Genomic DNA, 21360 nt, shown 5'->3' with positions numbered 1-21360 from the left:
CTCAACATATATTCCAATCAAATTCGTTCATTTAGAAGGGAGAACGTGGACTCTATTGCATTTGTCAAAAACACAAAGAGGACACTTCCATCCAAATTATCCATTTACTTTGCAGCTAAAAGGGGAAAAGATGTTAGAAGTCCTTTGTAATTGAATTATTAATCATCTCATTGAGAAACCAGTTATGATTGGCTAAGTTGTGTATAGAATACTTAGATTGCATCAAATTAATTTTTTTACAACTTAAGTGAACTTTTCTTCTAATTTGACATAATTATACATTCAGAAGATTTTATCATATAATTAAACTATTAACCATAAAAATAAACTCATAAAAGCATATCTACTCAAGATTATCTGTAAACAAACATTTGAACATTAAGAGATTATAAAGTAAAATATATCTGAAATGATCAATGGCCTTCTATGTAGAAGTATGCCCTACCATTTAAAACAGCAATAGATAAAATGATGGACTTTGAAAAGTTAAAATATAAAAGAATTTTTGTTGTTGCCTTTTAGGTATGACCATATTTGGATGATACCATTTCTATAAATTAATATCTTTGGTATTTTTCATGAATGCCTGATCTACTCTCTTTTAATGTATGCTATCTTTTCCTTAAGAGAAACATAAATGGCCCAGTGCTCTATGCCAACCTTATGCATAGATACAAGTCATAATACAATTAATCTTTGGAGTGAAAAATCTTTAGCTTTAAGGCAATGTAAGAATTGTGTTCTAACATATTTGAAATGATTCCTACAAATGTGTGTTATTAAGCTATTTTGTAGCATAAAAACTATGAAGAATCAAAGAATTTGCTAGTCACAAATCTCCAAGTATTTCAAACCCTGGATAGTGTCACAGATAAAAGCACATGAGGGTCCGCTTCTACCCTGCTTCCTCGTAGATTCATGTCTAGACAGTAATGGTACTTTAGAGTGAGAAATGGGGCTACTACCAGGAAGGGAGCTTTGAGAGGCCCTGTGAGCTGCTGCAGGCCTGTATCAGAGAGGATGAGGGAAGACCCTGGAAATCAGGGTACAGGAAAGAGGTTATGGTTACTAGGTCTGCTGTGAATGCCAAAGCCTAGGCACAGAGATGATCTGGAGATAGAACATTAAGGATCCTTAGGGAAGTCAAGTGGGACCTGGGAGAGCCCAGAGCAAGTTCCTGTCTGAAGCTCTGGATGTCTCTATCTGCAATAAGATTACTGATCCTGCCAATGGGTGGTGTAAGGGCAGAGTTGAAGGCAGCTAGTTAGAAAAGAAGGGGAACTTGCCTTGCTATATTACCACTCAGTGGGATAAAATGAATCAGCCAAACCTCAAGGCTGAAAGGTGGGAAGATCTCAGTGATAATATTCAATATCTCAACAGATACAGTGGTACATCACAGGAGTGGTCTTAACTCTTGAACTAGTTTATTTATGGGTTCTATATTTTTGTATTGGTGTGTAGATGTAACTAGCTAAATCCCTGTGTAGGACTTTTGAAAAACATCTACACATATTGTACACTGTCATCGCATACACAGACTGGTTTTGGGACCGCATTTCAAAGGAATAAGTTGAAAAAGATGGAACTGTTATTTCTAAGTCCACCACAAGCAACAGAGTTGCTCTGACAACAACAGATTGCTTCTGTTTTGATGGCCCTCTTTCCTGAGGCCTTGTTTTACAAACCTGGAAAACTGGATGATTTGGACTGAATCTATTACCAAAGCCATCACTAGAAGGGACCAAACAATCTATCCATAAATATTTCATCCAATTCTACCCAATACCTGTTGGGTAATGATATGAATATACTGAATGAGGCAAATTAATGAATTTATTCTTTTAAAAAAATGATTCAATGCTGTAAGCTAAATGGTGTTGGAAACTTATAGTTAAGATACAGCCCATCACCCATAAGAGAGAACAATCTAAGTAACGAGAAAACGGTCTGTTATAACATGATTTAAGCATCCAGCTTCCAGAAAGGGTTGCTATCAGAAAAGCTGTTGGGTGGGCAGGGTTTCACTAGGTGTGTACAAAAATCTGCATCACTTCAAAGAGTAAAACGTCAAGCGCCAGCTGAAAGTCAGAATGGGTTACAGCATGTCTTAGGAGCAAAGATCCAGTGGTCTACACAGCAGAGTGAGGGTACCTAGTAAACAAGAAGTCAATACTCAGTGAGTAATTTAAAAAGAAAGTAGCAGAGGCAACATAGTACAAGACATTGATTACCAAACTCTACCAATTGGAGTTATATTCTGAATGTAGCTGAGAGCCATGTGGCTCAGATTTGGTTTTGAGCATGATAAGCCTAAGGTCAGTACAGAGCAGTGACTGAGTAGTTGATGAATTTATACCCCATACAGACTGGCCAAGTAAACCTTATGAGGCAGACACAAGCATCATAGGCTCACCTACAAATAGCCATGCTCCTGTAAAACTAAGGTATTAATGGTTGCTTTTGAGACATTGTTCCCAGTAACAGAGACTCCAATAATCTCTGCTCTCAGGCTGTTGGAACAGAAACTGGCATTGTGCGCCTTATGATCCCAGAGTCTCGGGCTCCATTGAGAGGTGCATGAAAAACACTTTCCTGCACACTTGAAAATCTCAACTTTATTAGGGACCCTAGCAAACATCAGTTCTTTTAAGGTATAAGGAACTACAACACTGACCATCAAAGCAACCTGAACTTGCCGGGCTGTATTGACTCCGTATAGTTTGAAGAAGAAGAGATATTGTTACACATTTGCCAGTGGTATAGTTGACTAAAGAACTCCCATTTCCATTGTTTAGTCTCCAATGTCACTTCCTAAATTGAAACTAAATGTATGGCCAAGGCAGAGTGAACACCCTGCTTGGGTGATGCTCTTTCTGTTTCTTTGGTGACATCAATCACAGATGGTAAAGTATTGGGAGACAGGGTATAGACTTAGTTCTATTTTTATTTTTGAATAAAGAAGTTGAGTCACACTTTTTCTAGGCTACATAAGTGAGTTTTAAATTGGGGTAACAAGTTTAAAAGCTATAGACTTAAAAACTCTAATACATTTACTATACTATACAGAGTTTACCCTCACTGTACTCTTTGGCTGCATAATGTGTTCTCAAACCTTGTCTGAAACCCACAATAAGGAAAAATAGAATCACTGATCCCAGTCTTTAGCAAGGATAACAATTGTACAGGTCATTAAGTAGCTCAAGAAAAACATGGCCAAAAATCAAGAAAGAAAAAAAACCCGTGACAAGGGGTGGGGGCACATGCAATAATCCTAGTACTCAGGAGTTGAGGATGGATGATTGTAAATTACAGGCCTATCTCTACCATTTAATAAGATGCTATTTGAAGAATTGAAAGAAAGTTAATTACTCATTTTTATCATAGTCAAATGTTAGTGGAAAGAAGACAAAAAAAGATCTTTTGTTCTTGTAGAAATAAACAAGAAAATTGACTTTCTGCTATTCACCAATCACTAAGATATAGTGCACTATTCTCACAACCACCATATTAATTCATGTTATTTGATGGATCATGTTGTCCGTTCTATATGATGTAGACTATGCATGTCAGCATTAGGGCAGGCAAAGTAGAGAAAGGAAATCAAGGCTACATAAAGAATACCGCATCTCAGTGCTGAGCAAGGACTAAGAGATGAGTGCATTTGACCCAAGTGGTACCTGGCTTTTGTTTGGGTTTAGTGTGTGCACTAAGGAATTCACACACTTCCAAGGAGCCAATTCAATTACAAGGCAGACCAAACTGTCAGGAAACTTGATAGGATTTTGCTTTTATTTTTTTCTTTCATTTTGACAAGTAGTTCTTTGAGAATTTCACACAGTGTATATAGACCATTTTAATTCCTTCCCCTAATTCCTCCTAGGTCCACCCCTTTCCCTACACACCCAACTGTGCATCCTCTTTTGTTTCTCTTTTTTTTAATCCACTAACTCCAGCCTGTGATACCTTTATATTCCTAAGTGTGTGGGCTTGCTTGGAAGCATACGCGACTCCCTCTCCTGCAGTGACATATTGCCAATAGCTCCTTAGGTAGGAGTGGTACTGGGATGGTGATTTAATAACCCATTTTCCAAGTCTGAGAATCATAAGCATGCCTAATTTATATCCATGGGTTTTGCAGTGTTGTGGGTGAATAAAAAATCAGAATATAAAAACCTTTAATACCTAGAGGATTTTGTCTCAGATGAAAAGTTTTCACCACATCTGTTTCCCTGTTAGAGATGCCTCTGCTCATATTCTGTCTTTGGGGAATGAGTATCTTTATGGAGGAGTGCCAGTTTCAGAACAGAGTGATTTTTTGATTGGACCATTCCATTTCTGAGAATTGTAACTAGAGTAAAAGTCGATGAGCTCCTCAGACACACTGTTCAGGACAGCAGGGTATTAGGAAAGACTCAAGGCTTCTTCTGCGGTCTCGTCATCTATTCAGCATCACTAATCAGTGCACTGGAACAGATAAGTTGAAGGCACACATTTTCTCCTACTCCTTCTGGCCATTAGTATATTCACATTTACAAGTTAATCTGGGCCCATGGACCATCTCCTCTCCTCCAATGGCATGGTTCAGAACTCAGTCTTCCTACCAGTACAGCATCTGCACTTGGCTTTTTGTCTAGATCTGAATCCCGAAAAGCTGGGAGGTTGTGGGAACAACAGACCTTGGCCAGAGCCCCACTTCCCCATCAGCCTGGGAGCAGGCAGCTGTGACCTACTACAGAGAAGGCATGTTTACTAAAAACATGTTTACTAAAAACAATCCGGTGCCCATAAGAAATGTTTACAGGAGCAATAAGTTCCTGATAAGGGCTCACCCACAGGAACACCCTGACCTTGACCTTTTCCAATGACTAACCACCTCTTCCTGACCCCCCACCGCCACCTCTGGTATCAGGGCATATAATAACCAGCCAGGATAAGTATAAAGAGGAGCCTTCTTTTTTTTTTATTTTACGAGACAGGATTTCTCTGTATTGTTTTGGAGGCTGTCAGTCCAACCCGGCCTCGAACTCACAGAGATCCGCCTGCCTCTGCCTCCCGAGTGCTGGGATTAAAGGCGTGCGCCACCACCGCCTAGCTAAGTGGAGCCTTCTTGAGGGGCCTTCTGGGAACCTTCTGGAAGCCTTCTTGAAGCTTTCTGTGCACCACCGACTGGTCTCTGTGTCATCAATCCGACACCCTCCGCACATTCTCGGACACAGACTGCACAGCAGGCGTGGCAGGAGGTTACCAACTTTGTGCTCTCTCAAACAGTCTCTTGAATGCTACATATTTGCTTCATGTCAGCTCTTCCTCAATACCCTGTTTTAACGGGGCAGAACACAAAATAAACACCAACCATATCTCTAGACAGGTGACATGGGAAGAGGCTATTTTCAAAATACTCGAGTTTTCAGATGAGTCCAAGGGGGTCTATTCTTCCTACCTTATCTGTGTTAAGAAAAAGTGCCTCATCAGAGGAGGTATCAGTCCATGGGGAGGTAGTAATGCCCATCTCTTTCAATGTGTATGAATATTTAATGCAGCCATGTATTATCATAGGCCACTTTAATCTATGGTCCTACAATTAAATCATTTTGAACTCTAGATCGCAAAAGTGGAGTCTCACACAATGCTTTATCACTTTTTTTAATCACTGTGCAGAGAAGATGCCCACAGACTAGCCATTCCATCAGTGCTTGTTGAGTAAAGCACAATAAAGTCATAAATCATTTTCTTGGTTTCACTAACCCATTGTTCCAGAGGTTCTAATGTCATTACTACTAAAAATAAATACTTTCCGCTGAAACATGCTTCCACACAGAATAGTTTATTTCCTTTTTCTCTTTTTTCTTCTTAACTAATTTGATCAAAAATCAAGAAACAAAATTTTTCCTTTTAACACAGTTTGGAGTTAAATAAAAGATTCACCTCCAAGATACTCTCTAATTGTAAGACTTTGCACAGTTTTCAGTGTATGATCTGTTGACAGCAATACAGCCAGGAGCAGAGTAGAACCATAGCACCATGCTGATGATGCAAAATATTCAATAATGCAGATAGTCTGTGACTAACCATTTTTAAGTGTTTTCAAATTTGATAAAATTTGATGATAAATTCATCATATAGGACAAGATTGGCTTAGCCATCCAATGTCAAAACAACTAAACAAATTTTGTTCATTTACCTACAGCCCACCTTGGCCAGAGAGATGCTTTGATGGCTAAGAACGCATCTGTGCAAACATGAGCACCTGAGCACAGACACCCAGCACACACATCAAAACAAAAATTAAAAGAAACAACATACGGGCATGGCTGCTCATACCTAAAATCTCAGCAATGGAGGAGTCTCAAAAGAGGATTGTCACCTCCTTAGCTGACAAATGGCCAGCTCCAGTTTCAGGAAAGACCCTGTCTAAAGGCAACAAGACTGGGTGTAGTAGGGGTTAACATGTAGTGTACTCTGGCTTCCATAAGCATGCACACGAGCCAGCACACACACTGTACACACAGACCGTGTACACTCACATCCACTAAAATGCAAACACACATAAAGAAACAAATGTCGTCCACCAAAATAACCCCCCATGCCTGGTATTATAATCAGCATGTTTGTTAATATGGAGGTATTATTTCTGAAGTCTTTGCCATTGTGGTGTGTTGTAACAGCACTGCATAGAATGTGAACAGTTTCTGGTGGATCTGTTTAAGTTTTTAGTTTTGTTTGCTTAGTTCTGGTACAGAGCAGATATCAAACCCCTTTGGGGAAAGAACATTTTACTTGTGGACCTTGCTAGCCTTGGTTCTGTGATCTCTGAGGAAAATAAATGTCCTTATTTAACAGATTTGCTCCATGGATGCTTTTAGGTCATTAGTTGGGGGTTGTAGAGAGTGAGAAATGGAAACTCTCTTTTCTCTATAATATTGGGTTTCTCTCATAGATTGTAAACTCCAGATATTTAGTATCCTCTAACTTCTAAGTCCAGAAATTTATTTACATAGACTAAGATGACCTAGATATAGACAATACAGATAGTAGGTAGGTAGGTAGGTGGGTAGGTAGGTAGGTGGGTAGGTAGGTAGGTGGGTAGGTAGGTAGGTAGGGACAGATACAGATCTGTGCTTCCCAAAGTTTACTCCTTTGCTAATTGTTTTCTTTTTATGAATACAAAGCTCAATCTGAATATCTGCAATTCTGTAGTCTTCTTGGCTTGGTTGCTTTCAGAGAACTTCTCTGGAAGGTCTGTGTCTTTGAAAATGTGACCTGAGGAACCCCAGATGCATGTAAAAGCCATTGCTGGTCTGTCTTCTAGCTTCAACACACATTTATATTCATTTCATCTTTTTCCCATTCTCACCTAGCATGTCATTTTCTCAATGAATTAATTAGACAAATCATTTATTTCAAAATCCATACCTTACTTCTATTTTAACTTTTTATGAATCTCCCTGTGGTTGTACCTTGAAGAGAAATTAACAGATCTTGATTACTGAACACCTTCCCTCCACAAAAATGAAGAATTATCTTCCCAAGAAAGTAAATTCTTTATAAATGATGTATGTGCTATTATTTAGAATGAATAACCAAAGAAATACTCGAGAATGTTAATGAGCTCCTTATAAAATGACCACTCTCTATGGGATTGGTGGAGACTGGTGTGATCACACCACACCTGAGCCTTCTCTCTGTCCAAGTCTTTTCTCCTCATTGCTTTCCAAGTATTAATCCCCATAGAATTGCAAAGTAATCTTGATGGCAGTTCCCCTCCTCCAGTTTCTGTTCTAAGATACACAGAGTTACAAATGCCATCACTAAAAACAAAAATGCAAGCAGTCACCCTGCTCCAACCATGGAAATAGGTAGAAGAGTTACAGACTAAAAATACCCTGGCATACTGAGAATTTACGAGAAACTTCACAATGTGTTAGACTGTTGAAATGTCATCTTACATTCTTACTGTAGATAGTCTATCATGTGATATAGGAAAATTTTGTGGGAAAAATACGGTTCATAAAGATAAATAACTTTCCTAAATATGAATAATTTCTGTGTACTAAACTCTTACTTAAATTAGGAATCAACCCCAACACTATATTTTAGCAAACCTAGAATATAACTAAAACTGCTTAGTAAGATTATATTTTAATTTTATTATTTAATCATCAAGAACAGCATTAAAATATATCTTCTTACAAACAATGTAGGTAAATGTCCTAAGTTTTAGGCTCGGAAGTCAGTTACATTCATTCTGGATAACACTTTAAATGAGTTCATCTAGAATCAGTTATTCTCCTTCAAAATACCTGTAAAGATTTATACTGTGATTATACAGTTATATTTACATCGAGTTTTCCTTTCAATTTTAGACAAGGTATCATGTATTCCTTGTGGGTCTCAAACTAACTGTGTACTGGAGTTTAACTTTGGGCCTCTGATTATCTTGCCTCCACCTACTGAGTGCTGGAATTACAGGAGTGCCCTGCCATGCATGCTTCTCAGTTTCCATTTTCTAATATTGTTATATTTTACTATCAAAAACAGTTTTCTGATCCTCTGTGTGTGCATGAGAGAGAGAAAAGAGACAGACAGAGACATAGACAGAGAGAGAGAGAGAGAGAGAGAGAGAGAGAGTTTGTGTGAAGGGACCAGGACCAATTGTCACTCCCCAGCAGGGGTCAGTTTGCTAAGACCTCTGTCCCATATTATCCCCACCATCCTTATATTGAGTCATGTGTGGCTTAAACAAGACCCTCAGGAAATGCATTCATTTGGGTAGCCAGTCAGGGTCCTACCTGGCACAAGCAGGAGCTGTTTTTGCTATTTTCAGCCAGACAGCCCTGACACAGCAGACAGACCCCTAACACCACAGCCACAGTTGCTGACCAGATGTCACATGCCAATCATTAATTATTTCTTATAACAGAAAGGGTCTGTACCCAATCACTTCACAGTCACTTAACCTCAGCTGGAATTCCCCTAAGCAGGTTTAAAAGGGGCTGCCTTACCCTCCCTTGGGATTGAAGCCATTTGGAATGAGCCCCAACATGCTGGTTTTTCTCAAAAATAAAGATGTTTTCTGTAATTATGTATTGGGTGTCAATGTACAATCTCAGGACCCTACACTTGTACATACCCAAAAAGAAATGTGTGTGTGTGTGTGTGTGTGCGCACACACACACACACACACACACATACATACACACAGATCAGACCCTTACCATTCCGTTTAAGAATAAATTTAAAAGACATCCCTTGTATGGTTCAGACTATTAATATAAAGTTTACACAAACTAAATTTAGCATAGTTTATGTGAGCATGTGGCGGTGTGTCAGTCACACTGTACTCAGAATGAAGATGAGGGTATATGAGCTCCATCTAGCTGAGATAGAAGCAAACTCCTCCTTGAATCCTCCAAGAATCAATCACCTGGTTGGCCAGAGATAGCCGTATGCAATAATGGAATAGTTGCCTGTGATTGTCTGAAAACCATTTGCTCTAACTGTTGTCCAGGATACATTCAGAAAGACTTTAAATGAGACCTGCAGCTAGATACAAACCTGTTAGGGAGCACGTTAGACTCTAGGAAATCAGGATGCAGAGCCTGATTAGCAAGACCTAAGCAGAAACATTTAAGTAGAAGTTTATAGCAGGGATTTTTTAACCCCTCTTTTCTGCTTTATGCCCCTCATTTGATGTCTATAACTCTGAAAGCAAGCAGATTACAGCAGTGACCTGTTTCATCAATTATGTTTCTTTGAGTCTGACATGGTGATTTTGTCATGATACGTATTTGAAATCTGAGTTTTTGTTTCAAAGTTCAAAATGGAAAAAAAAACACACTGTGGCTTCTGAAGACCTAAGGTATAGTGAGATCCCATTTCTGCCATGGCATTTCAGCTCTTTCGCTGACAGAGAAGTCTATCTAGACAAAGCTTACTTAATAGCTCTCAAAATATTAAAATCATGTGCTGTCAAACAGAAGCACCAAACTCTTTAAACATAAATATAGGTTACTGAGAACCCTGGCCAAACATCCTAAATTAATACTGTACTTTCCAGGTGTTCTGAAGAATGCCTTGTGTTAGTGTAAACCCACTCTTTCTTTGGTACATTCTGAACCAAATCAACCATTTTTGTGAATCTCTTTTCAGTCATTGGAAGATTAAAACTGGATGTGGTATGTGATTTGCTGCTGAACTTTCAGAACTAAAGTTTCAGCAAAAGATAATGAAAAGACTTCTGTGCTAAAACTGCATCGTGATGTTCCTAACAGAGCAATGTTATTGCGCCATACCTCTCGAATTCAATTAACTTCAACAATGTATACCCACACAAAAAAACTTACCTTCATATACAAATACAAATAAATTTACATGCTCACATTTGCATGTACGTGAAAGTTTGTGCATGCTGCACAAACACACACGTGCACGAGCACACTCACACACACACACACACCTCTAGATCTAACTCCAGCCTACCTTTTAAATGTCATCCTCTTCTACCATTTCCCTTTGCATTTTTTAAAAACAAAACATACCAATTCTCTTAAAGTACCATGTTTGTAAAGATGCTCTATTACTATTACACTTCCCTGACCCATAAGCTGCGAAATCCCTCTATTGCCCTCATGACTGGCTAGCATCTCTCCCTGGTGCTACTAGTAGACCTTTTTCATCCTTCCACACTACAAGTATTGAACACAACATTGGTTGTTTTGCTTGACTCTTTCTTCTTCTATACTTTATAATTCCAGAGGTACAAGCATGCTTATTTACTAAACTTAACAATTACCAATGCACATTAAACTTTAAATAAATATGAATATCTCTTCAGTTTAAAAGGCAGTGGATAGACTAAAATCTAACTACTTAGGTCACCAGGAAACTAACTTGATTATAACTGCCACAATTTTTATGGTAAGCATACCAAGTAATTAACTTATATTCTACTTATGGAAGATATCAGTGACTTTTATTCACTTCGCTTTCTTACAGAAACGAAGTATGACTAATATTATAATGAAGGTGGTTTCTCTGTAAATCATGATCATGGGCATGCTTAATGAAAGTGATAAATATATCAGGTTCTAGTCAATTATCTTGATGAAATACTGATAGGTTGTGTTGGCTTTCTGTTGCCTTCAGTAGGATCAGAGCATCTATGAATGGAGATAAAACAGTAATGTTAACATTAGTACTTTCACATTGTAGAAGAGTGTACTAGATATCTCTTAGGTGTTTTGAAAGCCTCAATAAGCAAAATTTTGCCCCATTGTTGTATCCTACGGGGGGTTTGAATTTTATAAATGAGAGTGACTTAATTTTACAATTAGGCATGCTATTGCTATGTAAGCACTATATTTTAGAATGACTATTACATTGTTTCGAACAGTAACTTTCAAACTGTTAGACTTTTGAGAAGTTGTTATCCCCAAGATGTCTTTGCAATCTCGCCTTCATATCACAGTGCCACATTCTACATCCATTTATGTTAAATTCTAAAGGATGCCTAAGTGTTATGTTGTATTTAGCTTTTAGCTTTTCAGAATCCCCCAGTTTCTTTCCTGAGCCACTTGTTATCATATTACAATGTAAGTCTCGCTTTAGTAACTCAGCAGGAAACATCTCAAAGATGTTTTCTCCCTCAGAAGGGGGAGAATAGGAAAGTTTAGAAGTAACTATTCTGCTGCAGTTCTTTCCCTGCCTTCGTCTTATATCGTTACATAAAGGAAGCTGAAAAGAACACCTGAGAGAATTCAGTACACATGAAAAAAAGTATTTTCCCATTTATTGAGCCCAGTGGTACACTTGAAAATTGAAGTCACATCCCTACCTTGGTGGACACGAGTTTCCTCCAGTTTCCAGGAGCTTGCCCTCTTCATTTCTTCACAGCTCCTATGTCAGATGTCAGGTACCATCACTATTAATGACTAATTGATAGCTAGAAGAGTATTTATCAGAGTACAGTATAGGACTTGTACATTTATCTGCATTCCACAAAGATTAATTAGAACCTATCCAACAGGCAGTAGTCCTGGAAGGAGACTTCTGTGTTAATTAATAGCAAACATCCCTTTGGAGGCATGTGAATACAGCTAAGAGGATGGGTCCTTTACAGAAGCATAAAATCTTCCAGGGTAGCAAGAAGAGTGGGTGCAATGCTTTCATGGTCTTAAAGTAACACCTTATCCAACCTATTCAAGTAGAGCAGACTGTGAAGCCAAACAATACCTGAGTCCTTTCTGAAAAGGGAATAAATGTGTGTTATATAGCATAGCTACATGAATTTCACAGGAATTTACATGTTTCTTGAACCTTTCTGTGGAATATATGAACTTTCAAGTAGCTGTCACAACACTAAGATTAAATGTTCAAGGCCATGGAGATACCAATTTTCTGAGCTCTGTATGCCCATTTTATATAGGCTGCTTCTCCTGCTAACACAGTTCTGAGGATGAAATGCAGCCATGGAAAAAAAGAGACTAAGGTCAGAATGTCTGCTTCACATAATATACATTGTCAAAATACCAATATTTATCTTGTTCTCTGCTGCCCACACCTAGTACCATGCCTGACCAAAAATGTTTTATAAGTTAAGTGTATATGTAAAACCAATTATTAACTCAAAAGTGGATTTTAGTGCACTCACATAACTGGTAAACTGCCCTCACCAAAATATGAGTATGACAATGTGTGTTCACTTTATAAGCACTTAATGATTAACTGTAATACAGGCAACACTAATCAGAAAAGGGTATGCATTACTGTATTAGGTATGATCAGACCTTTTGAAAACTCTCAGGTGCATAGGTAGATTTAAAAACTACTCACTAAGATAGTCTTCACAGAGCTGAAATAGAGTACCATTGAAATAAATTGTAGGAGAGATATGAAAAAAAGTTAAACAGCCGCATCATGTGCTGAAACATTTACTTTTAAATTTAATGATCAGTTATATTCAACAAAGCCCTTTACTAAAGTTTGCTGAATCAACCAGCAGATGGTAGGAAATACAGTGACTAATAGTTTTTAATTACTTTAAAATAAACTGTTTCTTATTGTGTATCTTAAGTGTTTCACAAAACCCAAAGACTTTCCTAATTTGAAGCCAAACTAGCTGAAGTTATTTAGACTGCATTTACTATGAAGCTACTACATTGTATGTAGAGAGAAGCCTTTTTCTTGCAAGCCACTTTGGTTTTTCCCCACCAGTCGCCTGGGCTCTGCCACGTTGCAGTCCCCAAATGAACACACAGGACGCTATATTAATTATGAAGCTGTTGGCTATTTGCTTGTTTCTTACTGGCTATCTTTGACTTAAGTATTTAACCCATCTAAGTATTTCTCTTACCGGACTGACATCTTACTTCTCTGGCAGGCTACCTGATGACTCTCTCTGTTTCTCCTACTCAGAGTCCTCCTGGATTCCTAGTACCACCTATCTTGCTTCCCTATTGGCCAACAAGGCTTTACTGACATATACACAGGACTTCCCCATCATCTCCTCTTTTCTGTCTAAACAAAAGAATGGTCTTAACTTTAACATAGTCAAATTATATATAACAGAACAGTTATCAAGTAAATACAGTTACAATATTTTGTTTATCAACATTCAGCAAGATTTAAAGAAAATATCATCCATCCCATCCTTGTGTGTCCATAGTTCTATATGTAGCTTATCTTTCATCATAACTACGGAAAACTATAATGATAACTATCTGCCTTCAACTCTATCAAAGACCACAGAAGGATAATATATAAACACTAGAATTAACAGGGACATCTTGCTACCTGGACAGTCACCCCAAGTTCCTCTGTACTGTTGGGGCATCCATCTTCAGCCCATAGGCCACAGTGTGTCTGGAAGACTCCTCAGCAAAGCACGAAGTCTCAAACGTCATTCATTTTTCTGTGTCCTGCAGAAAGTCTCGTAGACTCTTCCATGAAACAGGAAACCTGAAGGACTGTTTGAGTTCACCAGTCACTTTCCTGTGGGTCCTGCATGTCCAGTTCATACAGCAACAGTCAAGCAGTCCAGGCAAGAGCAGTTTCTTGCCCAAATGGCTAACCTTGCCATGTTGAAAGCAAACTCCATAACGAGTTTCTTCAATGCCCATCTTGACCCTAATTGGTGCCGCCAGGAGCAGACATTTCTCATTGTCAAGAAAAACCCTAAATCATTTTAAATGCCATGTTCTGAAGGTCTTTGAAAGGTTTGAAGACTATCTATCTCAACTATATCTCTGCATACCTAGAAAACTAAATTTACCTAACTATAATTTCTGACTATTATAAGTAACTATATATGATCTGTATTTAATTATGCATTATGTTTTAAAAGATCAGTATAAGCACAATACTTAAATGGGCAAATATACATATCACAAAACTGACCTTGAATTTGTATCAATAAATGAAATACCATACCAAAACAAAGTACTCATTTGCATACCATAATCCCATTTTTCCTTTAAAAAGAGATTGGTTGTGATCATTAACCAATTATAAGCAACCACATTCAAATGAAAACAAAGATTTATAAACAATATGGGGATTTGGACGTCGCTTATTCCAAACTGCTTCGTGCTGGGAGGGGGCACTGTTCACACCATAGGGATCATGACAAAACTCAGAAACCTGTATAAGTCCTTATTTTTGGGGTCTGTAAGGCTCTGCCATCTTAGCTGTTTTAGATGTTGAATCACTTGGGCCATTGCTTCTGGGGGTCTTGGCTCATCAAACCACATGATGATTCTCTCTGTTTCTCCTGCCCAGAGTCCTCCTAGACTCCTAGTCCCACATATCTTGCTTCCCTATTGGCCAACAGTGCTTTATTTGCATATACACATGACTTCCTCATCAATTGTGTTTAACAATGTGAGAATGGTGTACCAGAAAGAAACTATCAAATTCTTCATTATTAGTAGTCATCTTTACAAAAATCTGTTGTAGGGTGTTATTAAACATGGTAATAAGATACTCTAAGTATCCCCAGAGCACATATTCTGGTTGATTTTCTAACTTGCCAATCAAGAAATACCCTAGAATTTTGTGAGGTGAAAGACTCTGAGAGAAACTTTGTTTATTGTGTTCCACTCATCGTGCTCATTTTGAATCAACTGCTCTGGTGTTTCTGGTGTTTTCTTTAAAAAGAAAAAGTGGTAGATATGTGTATCTTTCAGTAAGAGTGCACATATATGCTTTTTAAAGAACAGCCACGTGCTGGGAAGATAGCTCAGCCAACAACTTGAGGCATCCCTAACACAGGCATGTGAGTTCCATCCCTAGTGCCCATGTTAAAAGTTGGGAATGCTGTTGTTTATACTCAAGGACTTGAGGGGTGAGGACAGGTGCATACCTATGCTCACTGGCTAGTCAGCCTAACCTACTGTGTAACACAAACTGAGATAGATGGTATCCTGAGCAACAACACCTGAGATCAACCCTTGGCTGTGACAGGCGTGGGCATACTCAGAGAAAAGGTCAGATGGGCTGAAGGAGGTTTTTGGGTTTTTGAGTGCATTGCTGTTGCATCCACATTTAGCTCATGAGAAAACCATGTGGACTAATGCACTGCTCTCTCATTTTGACGTTTAAGGAGTGCAGATTTCAGTGTCTTTGGAAAGGAGAAAACTTAATGTTTAAATACATGTTAATGATTTGTATGTCTCTTATAAGAAGTATGATATAAATATAAATTTTACAGAAGAAGCTAAGGAGTAGTTATGTTAACTATGCTGACATGAGTATTAAGCAGTCAGAATCCAGCTTTCCAAGCAAAACCCTAGTGGCTTAAAAAAAGTGTTTATTTAGTCGATGATTCTGTGGGCTGGACTTACCTGGAACTGATGTTTCTTCTCATCAGAACACAGCAGTCACGTGTCAATCAACTTCAGGTTACTAATTTGGGGAGTCAGCTGGGTATGAGTAGCAGTGATACATGTGCTTGTGACCACAAGCTTCTCATCAACAACCAATCTAACTCAAATTTGTTTGCATGCATCCCTCAGGGATGTGGAACTCAAAAGCAGAAGCGTCAAGTATAGAGTTAGAACTTGGAACCCGTTCTGTGTCATGTCTGTCACAGTCTATTGGTTAAAACAAATCATCAGTAACTCATGTGACAAGCCCTACCTTTACACAGAAGAAAATACTAAGTATTGTGGTTATTTGGGTTACCTGTCACCAGCTGATCAGCTGTCAATTGGCCATAGTTTCTACAGTTTTCCAAATCAACCCCTGTGACAGTATCACCAAAGCCTTACTCAGTCTTAGCTCCAAACCTAGGTTGCAGTTAGCTTCTGTTGTAAATGAAATGCAATTACTGATTGGAGACTCAAAAGTTTTAGCTGGATTCAGTTAGGTGGTTTTGCATCTGGCTTCGTTTGGACTCATTAATGCTAATTGCAGTCAACTCTCCAGTGTCCTAGGAGCTGTTTAAGAAAAGTGGCAACTTGGATAGCTTGTCACTGGCTCTAAATTGTTTATTCCCTGTGCAGAAGTCAAGCTCAAGTCATGCCACAGGGCTGACAAGGGGTTCTAAAATAACAATTCGCAAAGTATACCCACCACAAACATCTGTATGTTCTCGTGAACCATGAAAGCCACTCAGTAAAGCACAGAGCAAGAGTGGGAGGTTACCCAAGGCTTTGAGTCCAAGGAAGGCATGGAAAATTTTGGGATCTGTGCTGTGGCCATCTATCACATAATCTAAATAGTTAATATCACTGTCATTTTTGTTCAGTTGTGGTATGATTCTTAGGACTAAGCTAGTTTATATGTCTGCTGTGGTGTGTGAGGGAAGTGAGTTCCTGGAAAAATTAATACTTCCACAAATCTAAAGACACCAAATTTACAGCAATTACCAGTAAAAAAAAATGAGTCAGTTGCTCAGACTAATTAGTCAGCCACTGTCTCTTTAAGCCAAAGCACTCAATCTAGTTAGAGAACCCTTTTCCCATGTCATGTAGTTTTGATTCTCTTGTAGAGTGTTCAGAAAGTTGTAATCAGCTTACTTGTCAACAGTGAATTAGTAATATTTATAAGAAATTAGCAGGGAAATTTATTCTTAATGTAAAATTAATGGACCAATCAATATCTTATCAAAATATAAAAAGCTTAAATGCAGTATTTGCTACCCTGTCTGGTTAGCTAACTCAGTCATGCCATGCTGATGCAAATGTGTAACACAATCTAAATGTCACTGTCCTGGAAAAGTAAAAACAGAAAAAACTCCACGGTTCATTAATAAGTCAGGTCAAATATTTCTATCAAAAATTTCTAGTGGTTTTCATAATTGCATTGTATTTTACTAGGAAAAATCAGGTATATTTTATTAATGAATAACTATAAAATATGAGCATGTTGAAAGTTGAAAGGTATTGCATAGCCCATGACAAAACAGATGGTTTCTAATTCATAAAACTATGTGTTACTATCTATTTGGCCAACTTTACATAAGCTTGAACCATTGAAGACAAAGAATTTACAAAATTGATCAGACGCTAGAATTAAATTACAAATTTACTATATAAAGTTTTGATAATACAAGCTAATCTAAGGAAAGTAGTGAAGAGAAAAAAAGGCTAACCCTCAACCCCCAAAAGGCCAGGACAGAATCATGTAATTCTCCATTTCCTAAGTCACTCGTTCATTATGGAATGCTTATGACTATAGTTTTAACATGCTATGAAGGTATATAGTGTAAAGAGTCATCAAGTAAATATTAGAAATAAGATTTAAAGGGATTTTTTAAAATACTGAAACACATTTAAAGTTCAAAGCAAAGATGACAATATATTATAATGTCGAAACGTGAGACTTGAAACTTATAGAACATCTTATAGAATAGACACATGTTAAGGGAGTTCCTTATAAAAGCCCAGAGTCAGATACAGAAGAAAATGCTGACAGATCAGAGAGAAGGAGCAAGCCAAAGCCACTTTTATCTCATTAGCTTCCCTATAGGAAAGAGAGCAAGTCCTTGTTTCTTCCCACTTATTTCCTATCTGCCCAGCCATTTCACTTCCTCTCTCCACCCAGCCATCTCACTTCTTGTCTGTACAGATTTCCAAACTTCTATGGTTAGCTAGAAGCAAGGTCCATTCTCTGATAGTCAAGCTTTATTTGTACAACCAAGGTATCACTACATACACAATGATTGAATTGCTTGGACTTGAAGATAAAATATCCTCATGTGATAATTTTCTCTAATGTAGCATTTCAGTAAGTGCACCAAAGAATGTCATGAGAACTGTAACAGCCAGATGACTGTATGACGAGATACATCAAAAAATTTCAAGTTTTGACTGTATATTTCTCTGCATAAAACTCCCATGTAAAGACCTACAACTTAATATTCCTAGACAGTACAGCCACTGGACAATTTGTGATTAAGTCCAAAACAAAGATGAAGTCTTTGAATTCCAGCCACACTCACGTTTTATTATGTTTCCTGGTATCTTTAATGCAATCATAAATGAGAAGACTTTAGAAGGACAAACTATTAGGACATCAAAGATTTCAGAATAAGTTGCTATGAACAACTAAAAATTACAAAACAGAGTATGAACTGGCTACAAAATCTTGGCAGCTATACAGAAAACATCTGCCTGACACTGAACCCCAATCAATAAATTAAAATAATTTTAATAATAAAGCATTCTTGAATAATTAATGCTTCAATTACTTGACTAAAACACAGTTCACTTTTGTTAATAAAACCTAAAGGCTAGTTTCCAAAGACACAAGTTTTAGAACTAAAACGGGGTCTTTTGCAACAGACATAATTAATAACCACAATGTAGTATTTCCCGGCAAAAGTGTGGATATAATACTTAGCAGGCAGTCTTCAGTCAATGAGGCACATACAGAACACGAGACTCCTGTGAAGCCTGAAGGCCCCAGGACTTAGAAATGTTATCTGTGTATCTAGAAGTTCTGCATCAGCCTCAAGTTCTCTTTTAGCATCAGGAACTTTATGTCAATTGTGTCACCAATGCTACAAGCAAGGCAATGTGGTTTTTAAATTCCTGAAATGTAGTTGCACATGACTGAAAAGTACCAATAGAAGATTGCAAAAACAGCATCCCAACACCTTCCCCAAAATAAACCAAAGTTGAAACTTTGCCAAGAAACTTTGAAATAATGTACAAGACAATGTCGATGGAAAATCAACCAAATAAAATTATAGACGGCTGCAAAACATGCATAGTCCTAGATGGGCTGATACTAATCAAAAGAAATATGAACATACTCTAAACAGATGTTTGGGGAAGACGGTGAGTTCTAGAGGCAGAGCCATAAAGACACTGAGGTCTAAATAACCCCTACATGAGCACAAGGGAGTTGACACTTGATCACGTTTACTAACAAACCAATCTGGTGGTCAGCTGTGGACCACTTCTGCCAAGAAGTCTGATTAGTCTATGATAACTGCAGTTATTGGGAACACTTAAATTATTTTATCTACGTACTAAACACTTGAGTAAGCACTAACTACTGGATCAAAATCAGTTTCCCAGTTTTCACCAAGACAAAGGAGGATTGTTCATATAAATACACACACTTTTATGTCAACCTGAGCATAGATTGTTTGAACCTGCTGCAAAATCTAGAAAGAATAAAAATTTTTAAAGGCCGTGTGGAATCACAAAGACATAAGTCAGTCAACACTCATATTTGATTTTCTGATTTCATCCATAATACACAGGCGCACATTTACATGGGAGAGATAACAGCACACTGTACTTCCAGGAAATTGCTTCTTCCCATCCCTACCCTCCCAGAAATGCCATAACAACACCTAACACACCAGCATCAGCTCTTCAATGTTGCAAAATATGCTTTAAGTTTTCCACTCTCCTTATTTTTATCAGGGAGGATTTCTCACCAACAAAGGCATGCTTAAGTGTTGTTTTATAAAAAAATTGCACCACATCTACAATTTTTCCCCAAAGACTCTTACTTTCACTCAGTCATAATCTTCAAAACTCCTCAGGGTCACATGGGAGAAAAACTAATTCATTATTTTCAATAGACCCGAAATATTGCATGTTTTTTCATACCACAATTTATTAAGACATTTTCTCATTAGGATTTTAATTGAGGTCCTGTTTTGAGATACTTAGGAACAGAAAATATTTGTAAATATATGTATTCCTGTACATTTACAATCTTCTTTCAATGGGTTAGAGTCTAAAATGTAGACTTCAATTTCGAAGACAGACTGAAGGAGACCATCTCTCCAAAACCCAAAGTTATCAAAAGGAATGGAAGCCACCATAGCTTTTGTGGAAGCTCTGTAACATAAACCTGCACTGTGGGGTGATAAAACTACACACTAAGAGATCACCAGAGAGATGAGTCTGTGTTCAGTGAGGTCCTGACTTTGCCCCTCCTTAGCTTCAAGCCCATGCATGAGCCTTGCCAGCTGCCTCAGTCTCATCTTTAAAGGGAAGGTTTAATAAAAGTTTCTAAATGTCTCCAGCCTAATTCTAAAGTTCAATGACCTGCTTTGTGTTCAAAATGAAAATCTGACTAACACTTTAAAACCTATTTCAGCCAACACCAATCAGTTCTCACGAGTGACCACAAGTAGCCCCAAGTCATACCTTTTTCCACTTAAGTATTGCAAGAATGCTTACTTCACGGAAGATGCTTAAAAACCTCATGGTGCTGTTAGAATTCTAAAATATTCCATTCAGAAGGAGTTCCAAATTGGAAAAAAAGTATATAAAATCAGATTTCCTCCCTTTGGCTAAAGAAATATTTGAATACATAAGGTCCTGGTAAAAAATGATAAATGGTTTCTCTAAAGTTAAGATGTCTTCTAAAACCAACAGAATATTTATAGAATAAAAAATGTCCTTTTCTCTAAGCAAGAGACTAGCATCCCTTATTTTATGTAACCAGTCTCCTAAAAATTCAAATGCAAGCACTGAGTGCCTGTCACAGTGATTTTTTTAGGTCAAACTGCATGTGTGTGTCACCCTAATTCAGCATTACATGAATGTGAAGACTTGAAGAAAAACCCAGTGGTGGTAACACAGGCCTCTACTCTGAGCGCTTTGATCCTGAGTTGGGCCCTGAATCACTGAGTCACTGCATGAGCCTATGTGCACCAGAGACCATGCAAGTCCTGTGAAGATGCGACTGGGGACTACTTTGCTTATCACCCAGATTGGTGACAAATTGGGAAACTGACTTTCCCAACTGTAGCCCATCTTGGGGCAGCACAGAATGAAGTAGGACTGCATTCTCTTAGTGTTATACAAGGGACTTGGCACAGGACTTGGACATAGAATGTGGTGCTGGACTGGTGAGACTTATCTATGGCCTCTAGGCTGCTTTAGTATC

The 21360-nt window shown here is 38.0% G+C and overlaps 1 protein-coding gene across 2 annotated transcripts in view; it reads left to right on the top strand.

Moving 5' to 3' along the window:
- The window catches only part of Cntn5 (contactin 5), a 1164510-nt gene that overhangs the window by 1033865 nt on the left and 109285 nt on the right, over positions 1–21360 (top strand). The window lies entirely within an intron of this gene.

This window comes from Mesocricetus auratus, unplaced genomic scaffold (assembly GCF_017639785.1).
Source record: "Mesocricetus auratus isolate SY011 unplaced genomic scaffold, BCM_Maur_2.0 Super-Scaffold_100040, whole genome shotgun sequence".
NCBI lineage: Eukaryota > Metazoa > Chordata > Mammalia > Rodentia > Cricetidae > Mesocricetus > Mesocricetus auratus.
This window is presented reverse-complemented; position numbering and strand designations above follow the sequence as displayed.